Source organism: Bidens hawaiensis, unplaced genomic scaffold, assembly GCF_021521415.1.
Source record: "Bidens hawaiensis isolate Kalapana, Puna unplaced genomic scaffold, B.hawaiensis_p1.1 tig00001920_1, whole genome shotgun sequence".
NCBI lineage: Eukaryota > Viridiplantae > Streptophyta > Magnoliopsida > Asterales > Asteraceae > Bidens > Bidens hawaiensis.
Window position 1 is genome coordinate 3,338,094 of NW_027491107.1, and position 8,020 is coordinate 3,346,113.

Here is an 8,020-nt window from a genome sequence, read left to right on the forward strand (position 1 = left end):
TGAGTTCAAACAAAAACCCTAATCATGTATGTAATGTGTAATTGATGTGCATGGATGGTGTTTATGGAGTCTAGAGTGTTATATGAATGCATGATAGATCATAGATAGTTAATAGGTTGAGTTTGGATGCAAACAGTTTCTGGACAGAATGTGTTATTGATGTTTAAGTGACTGTAACGAAGTGTAAATGTTAAAATTGGTTGAGATTATTGATACTAAAGTAAACTAGGTTGAGTCTAGTTTCTAAAGAATATAAATTTGTAATTTTTGGACAAGTAAAGGTTAACATTTATGATTTTACAAAAACGTTGTGCAAAGCTGAGCTGTTAGACCTGCTGTTAGGTTGTTTTGTAAATGTTATATCTCCTGAACTACGAGACCAATTGGGTTGGTTCCACTTCTGGAAGTTGAACTATTGAGTTAGGAACCTAACCCAAGTGGTCTTGCATTTATTGGATTTTTCGTTTAACGGGAATTTCAAATAAAATTCTGTTGCGCATGAATTTGACTGTTATGAGTTTGCTGTAATGATTTGATGATTGTGAGAAAACTATGTGGAATAAAAATATAATAAAATATGTTCTGGAAACCTAAGACATATATGCTTCTGTGATGATTTTTGGTAAATTAATTGAGATGCGATGATCGGTGGAATAGTACAATCTTTCAAGTAGAATTTCTGTCTCGGTGAAACTAGCTGCTGAGTTTTGTGAAAATGCATGAAACATGATACTTGCTATATAATTGTTATGTTTTGACCAAAATGCCCTTGCGGGGAATAGTTTCTAATTGATTGTCATGATTTGACCAAATTGCCCTCGTGGGGAATTATGGCTAGTTAATTGTTATGTGTTGACCAAATTGCCCTTACGGGGAGTAATTGCTAGTGATGTACTTTATGAATACATGACACGTAAATAATTGCTTACACATGTAACGTATCACAAATACACTTGTTAAAGTCACACACGATTCACAAACGAAACACGAAACATGTTATGTGCATAGGTATTATGTGCCGGGTCTAGAGACTCGATAATATTCCGACACTTAGAAAAATCTCTTTGTTGTTTTAGAAAGCTAGAGAGAGTTTTTCTGTGACGCGCATCTTGGTGATTTAATTTGGGAATTTCTTCGCAAACAGTGAGTTTCACTTTCCCCTTTTAAAGTTTTTAAACACTTTTCACTTGGGGGAGATAACATACTCTGAAAACGCATTTAAGATTTTGTTAATATAGATTATATATCACTTGTAAAGACTAAGTGGCAAACGCGTAAACTAAAGTCCTTCATAACATCGAACCGGTTAATATTTGGATAATAGCGAGTCACTGTTGAGTAGTACTACTGGGTTTGACAAACCCCACCCAACGCTAAACTCGACTGGAGGTCGAGCGGGTGTAATCTTGGCTAAACACATACCATGGTCTGGATGACCTGATGGCAAGGCAAATGATAAACAGTCAGCTTCGGTGTCGAACACTTAGTGATACTTGTTTTATAGGCTAGCTACCTATAGATATATAATTGACATAACACTATCTGGTAACGCAAACGCTGTAACGCAAAACGCTGTAACGCAAAACGCTTAACGCAAAACGCTGAACGCAAACGCTAAACATTTATTTTTATATAAACTTGTGAACTCACCAACCTTGTGTTGACACTTTTAGTATGTTATTCTCAGGTAGCCGAGGCGGGCGCGCGGTTTAGGAACATGCATTGCTTGAAAACGCTTTTGTTATGCAAACTTATTTTTAACAGTTATCATTGGTTTTAAGTCGTCCTGCGTGACGCAACTTTTGGTTAAAGGTTTTTACGCTTCCGCATTTAATTACTCGTAAACGTTTTCATGGTTTTGAAACTTTGTTTTATGGTTTGATTATAACTAATGATTCCGATCTTGTTAGTTCACACCCTCTGACGGTAAAACCCCGTTAGTGGATTTTGAGGGTGTGACACAAACGGTAAGACAATGGCCACACTATAATCTACAAAGGAGTTTTTGAGTGGCAAGTAAACATATTTAGCCACTTTTAATGTAATAGCTAGTGTCTATATCATATAATTAGCCACCCTATTATTAAATTTAAGTGACCATTTCTTTGCTATATTCACACGGTATAGGTCACAATGTAAGCTTAACACAACCCTATTGGCCACATTAATATAAAATTCATGTGGCTATATAGATGTAATGGTCACTTTTATTAAATTGACATGTAGCCATTTTCTACCATTTAGCCACACTTATTGGAGAGTCTTCTTGATGGCCAGCAACTAATGCCTGTACCCTTTAGCCACACTTATTACCACATAAGGCCACTAAAAACTCTGTGTGGCCATATCATACCCACGGTGTCGCGACCTTTGGCCACATATGTCCTGAACCAAATGTGTGTGGGTAAAGGTCTACGGCCACACTTTTTTCGTGTGGCCGAAGGTCAATTTTCACGTAGTGCATTTAAAAGTCGTAGGGGTAGTTTATTTAGATTAAAGAGTAAAATGTAACTATAATATAAATTAAAAATATAATTAAAGTTGAAGAAATAAAATTGTGATATTCTTTTTTAGAAAATTGAATATAACCGTACATGATGCCCTAAAGATAAAGTGTCCACAAAATATTATATTTTTTATGTATTATGGGTTGTATATTTTGCATGATTTATTTTTTCTTTTAAAAATTAAAAAGTCTGAGAAATTCTCATTAACTTTGAAGGGCCAAACTAACATTTTTGACACTTGCACAAAGAAAAAACGCTCTCATTCCTAAAATGGTTCCTTACCTATAAAATTGAAGTGTTTTGTATGTTTACAAACACATTTTTATGACACATTTCAGAAAAAAAAAAAAACACGCTCTCATTCTTTTAAACTTATGAGTTATCTTATTTAAATTTCATACACGCAAAATACTTTAACCTAATTAAAAGAGAAATATAATAACCGTCTTATTATATTTCTGAAATACAAAACCTGCTTCTACAAAAAGAAAAGGAAGGGGTGGGGGAAGACATTCTCTCTTATAGAGCTAATGAAATTGTCTCTAATAAGTGTTAATCATCAGGGGGCAACAACTTATCCTATACTAATCATAGGAGGGGCAAAATCCCCACAAACTTTCAATTTCGTCCAATGCTTGTTCATCACTTGACATATCATTACCATTACTTGTCCATGCCATCCTTTTAACAATAATAATAATAATAATAATAATAATAATATGACAACATCATTATTACATTTTGTTCGGTGTTAGTGTTACATATAAGAAAAGGCTCAAACATTTAATAAACTTATAATCTAGATCAAAACAATTTTAAACCAAAAGTATATATATAGCCCGTTTATTTAAAATGCTATCTAAGTCAAAAAGAGAAAAGAAAATAGAAACGAAAAAAAACGAGTTCCATATCAAGAAAAAGAAGATGAAACAAAAAGAGAAAAAAAAAAAAAAAAAGAGTTCCGTATCAAGAACAAGAAGATGAAACAAATGCATGTATGATTATAAGTGTTTGGTCCCACTATTTTTTGTGCGTGTTTGCCTAAAAAATTATATTTGTTTTAAAATTTTGTTTCCAAGTGGAAAGAGAAGGGACGGTAATTCTATTTAAATTAAAGATGCGAATATGAGTGGGTTGGATTGGGTTGGATTTAAATGATCGGTTAAAATGTATATGAGTCAGGATGAGTATGGGTCATGATAAACTTTTAAAATCAAAGGTTATGATGAGTATGGGTCAAGATGGGTAAAATTAATCAATCTTGACCCAAGTGAATGTTAAAATACAAAGGGTTTCAAAAACCCGTAAAAAATTCAAAAAAATACTAATAATAAAATAATTGCTCAATATATAAATCAAAAACGCAAAATGTAAATAACTAAAATGTTTCCCCCGTCTGTATCAGTTCAGGTTTGATTTTTTCGTTTTTTTCCCACTTCGGTTTTCGATTTTTTTCATTTCGGTCGGTTTCGATATATGTTCGGTTTCAATGATTTCGATTTCGATTTCGATTACTGGGTTTCTATTCGATTCCGTGGGTTTTGTTTAAAATAAAATTGGATGTAGCTTATTATAGTTCATTCTAACTCATAAACAAACCCATTCTAACCCATAATCAAAAGTCACTAGCATTTCCCTAATTCATCTTGACCTCCTTGAAAAATCTTTTTAATTCATCCCAACTCATTTCAATTTTAAAAAATTATCTATACTGACTCAAAACAATCCATTTGTGTTTGTTTTGCTACCCCTAATCTGAACACACAATGGTTTATATTCATAATTCTTATAAAGAATTACAAAGATTATCCTTTATATTTATACCAAATTTCAGTGATCATCCTTAAATTACAAGAAGCGCCCATATCTCACATACTTAAATTACAAGAAGCGTCCATATCTCACGTAACATATTAGAACACTACGATATTCATAGTATCCTAATTGTTAGTGTGGCCTTGCGAATTCGCATGCTCTGGCTGAGCCGGAAAAAATAAGCCTCTTAGGGCCTAAGTCATTAACGAACTAAGTAATGTAAACTAATTTTTTTTATATGTCGATTAAAGTGATAGTGATACACATAATAATTAACAAAATCATGGTGTTAGAATGAGTTTATCACAGCAAAGGACTTATAAGTATTAAGGTATTTTAAAAATGTACATATGATATCAGGAATTTTTAAAAAAACATGTGCTTTGGGAAAAAAAAATGTGTTCCATTCGACGGCCACATTGCCCCTCCTTAAGACCACTCCTCCTAATTGTTTGTTGGATCATTCACATTAATTTACCGTGGCGATTTCTCTACTCTATTTTTCTCACAGCAAGAGAGAGCACTACTTTGATTCACTCAAAATATTTTCATTAATGGGGAGCGACAAAATTATTAAGTTTTTAGTCCATCATATTCAGGCTTAGGATTATAGATGTTATATGATGTTAGCATATCGTAATTTGAATATGGTATAACTTACATCGGACTTAATCTAAATTATGGTATACTTACATATCGACTTATAAAAAAATTTGCCCTTTGTTATTTATGTTTAGTAAATATAAATTTGTATTTGGGGTGTGCGTGATTCAGTTCGGTTCGGTTATTAGTATAACCGAACCAAACCGATCGGTTATCGATTCGATTCGGTTAATAACCGATATCAAACACGAGCTAAACTTTTGCTTAAAAATATCATGAAATTAATGTTTAAATACATGAAATGAAGGTATACATAAATAAAATTGAGATATTAGTATATGGCATGGAGATATAAATACATGAAAATGGTAGTACTAAACTATTAATACATATAATACATGAAATAGAGGGGGGAAAGTGGAAAATATGATAAAAATGAAGAGTCCGGTGTGGTTCGGCTATTTTCGGTTACTTCGGTTCGCTTCCGTCGGTTTTCGGTTCGGTTTTGGTTAACGATTCGGTTATTGCCGACCCCTAATTTGGTTGAAGTATTCCCTACGTTAAAATTTTCTAACGAATAAAAAGTTTTAAAAAACAAATAAAAAATAAAACTTAACTTGTATGAGGTCCTAAATAACATTTTCGGAATCGAATATAGAAGTTTATCTAGAAAAATATTGAGAGCTGAAAGAGTTCTACATGATTGTAAAAAGTACAAAACCTAATTCACAATAACATCCGATGTTTTGGGATGATCTTCTCAATAAAGTCATACATGAACTGACGAAACAAGTAGGGATGTGCGCGATACGATTCAGTTAATTTTGGTTAATAACCGATATCAAACATGGGCTAAAACTTCATCAAGATTGATGACGGTCTTTTAGGTCATTAGAAGCTAATTAGGTGTAACATCGTGAAATTATCGGGTCAAAAGTGCCAAGTTTCAAAGTAAAAGGACCGAAAATAAAATTCTGAATTCTTGGCAAATCGCGGTACGCGACAGCCTTAGAGCCACTGTCTGACAGCGAGACACGTGTCACCAGGTGGCACTATGTCTCGCCACGTGGCAGCGCGTCCGCCACGTGGCAACCCTATGGGTGATTCATCAACCCTACGTCGCGATACGCGACGGGGTTCTTTCATACGCGATGGCATGGCAAACTCAGTCTATAAATAGGGCTAATCAGCCCTCATTCCATTCACACCAAGTTCAAAGCTCACTTCTCTCTAAAACAAACTCTCTCTACCTCGAAGTACGTGCAAACTTTCCTCGTAATCCGTGTTCATAAACCGGCGATACCCCGTACCAACGACATTATCTTGAAGTTGTGCCACTAAGGAGACGAGCCAACGCCTTGCCTCGAAGTACGTGCCAACAAGTCGTGAAGATTGGTGTGCCTCGATTTACATGTCAAGGGTGTGTTGAACAAGAAGCTCGAAAAAACAAAGAGACGTCGAAGTGATGCTCAAGTAACTAGAGTTTGATAAGCGAAAAAAGTTAGGCATAGATGACCGAATAAAATAATAATAAATATTAAAGGCTTAAAACCCTAAGTCGATGATATACTCGATACCTCGAAAATGATAAAATAAAACATAACAAAGAAATATAAAAAGAGATATAATAGTAATGAGATTCTTTGTTATTAATATTGTTTAAGTTTATTATTATTATTCTTAAATAATAAGTAAAGAAAAGTATACGTTTCTTCAAGAAGAAGAAACGTAGTGTTTAAGAAAAATAAAACAAGTAAAACTAGAGGTTTAACTTGTATTAGAAAATAAAATATATTTAAACTAAAGGTTTAAAAAGAAAATATAATCGTGGTAAATATTATACAAAAGAGACTAAATGTCTCAAGCCAGATTAAAGATCTGGTATTAATAAAAGGTTATACTCGTACTATAGGTCCGAGATAGCTAAGGAAGAACCGATCAGTGTATTGAATCTGATCTTTTCAAAGAAAGATGAATAAGCCCAACTTTATAAACTTGTATTAAACGTGTCAAACAAATTGATTACATGAGATTACGTATCTCTAAAACATTATAAACAAAAAGTAATCGCGAGCCCTTAGGCTGTCGTGTACGTTTGTTTGGATCCTTACATATGTGGTAAAAAGTCGGTTGGCACACCGCGCCACACCTAATCATGAGCCTCCGCCACGATGGGCCGGACCTAAGTTACATCCGAGTGAGGGTGATCATGTGTATACTGATGGTACCTAAGTAATGTCGAACGTTGCGGTGTTTGCTGAGTGGTTTGTGTAGAACTTAAGTTTATAATTGTATTAGGTCCGGACCTAAGTTATGTTTCGAGGGGTAACCAAGTAAAGAAATAATTTTTATGCGTCAGCTTATTCACCGGCATGTGTTGCTGACGTATTTTCTATTCATTTTTCAGGTAAAGAAGATTAGCCGCTTGTAAAGGATGAAGTGACATCTAGGCGATCTGATGGCTCAGATCACTTTGTTAATATTAAAACATGAATGGTGGTTTTTGTATAAACAAGTAATCTTTGTAAACGCTAAACGGGTATTTTATAATCCCATGTATTGTTTGGTAAATACTATATTTTAATCCACGCAAACATATTTTCCGCTTTAATTCGCTAACTCTGGTTTATTTACAAAAAGAGATACAAACTGTTGATTGCACACCCAGGCCGTAGATGGGGGTATGACATTAGGGTGACTAGTGGTCGATCATGGTTATTGTGGGATATTAGGGTGATTGATTCATAGGGGTGTAAATGAGGAAAAGTGGTGTGATTGATTGATAGTGGTGTAAATGATAGAAGCCCGTATAAGAGGGCTCATGCTCGAGTCGAATAGAGTTGTATATCTAAAGCTCGAGCTCGACTCATAAGTAGTTTGTTAAACTCAAGATGTGCTCGAGCTTGTCTCACTTATTATCTATTAACTATTTAATTATTTTTCTTTATATATTATTATAACTATTTACACACACATAGATATACATATACATACATACACAATTATAATTTTGATATATAATACATACAAGAAAGCGTACCCACGCGTTGCGGCAGGCCAAGTTGGTGCCATGTTTAGTTTGTGTTAGCCAGCGT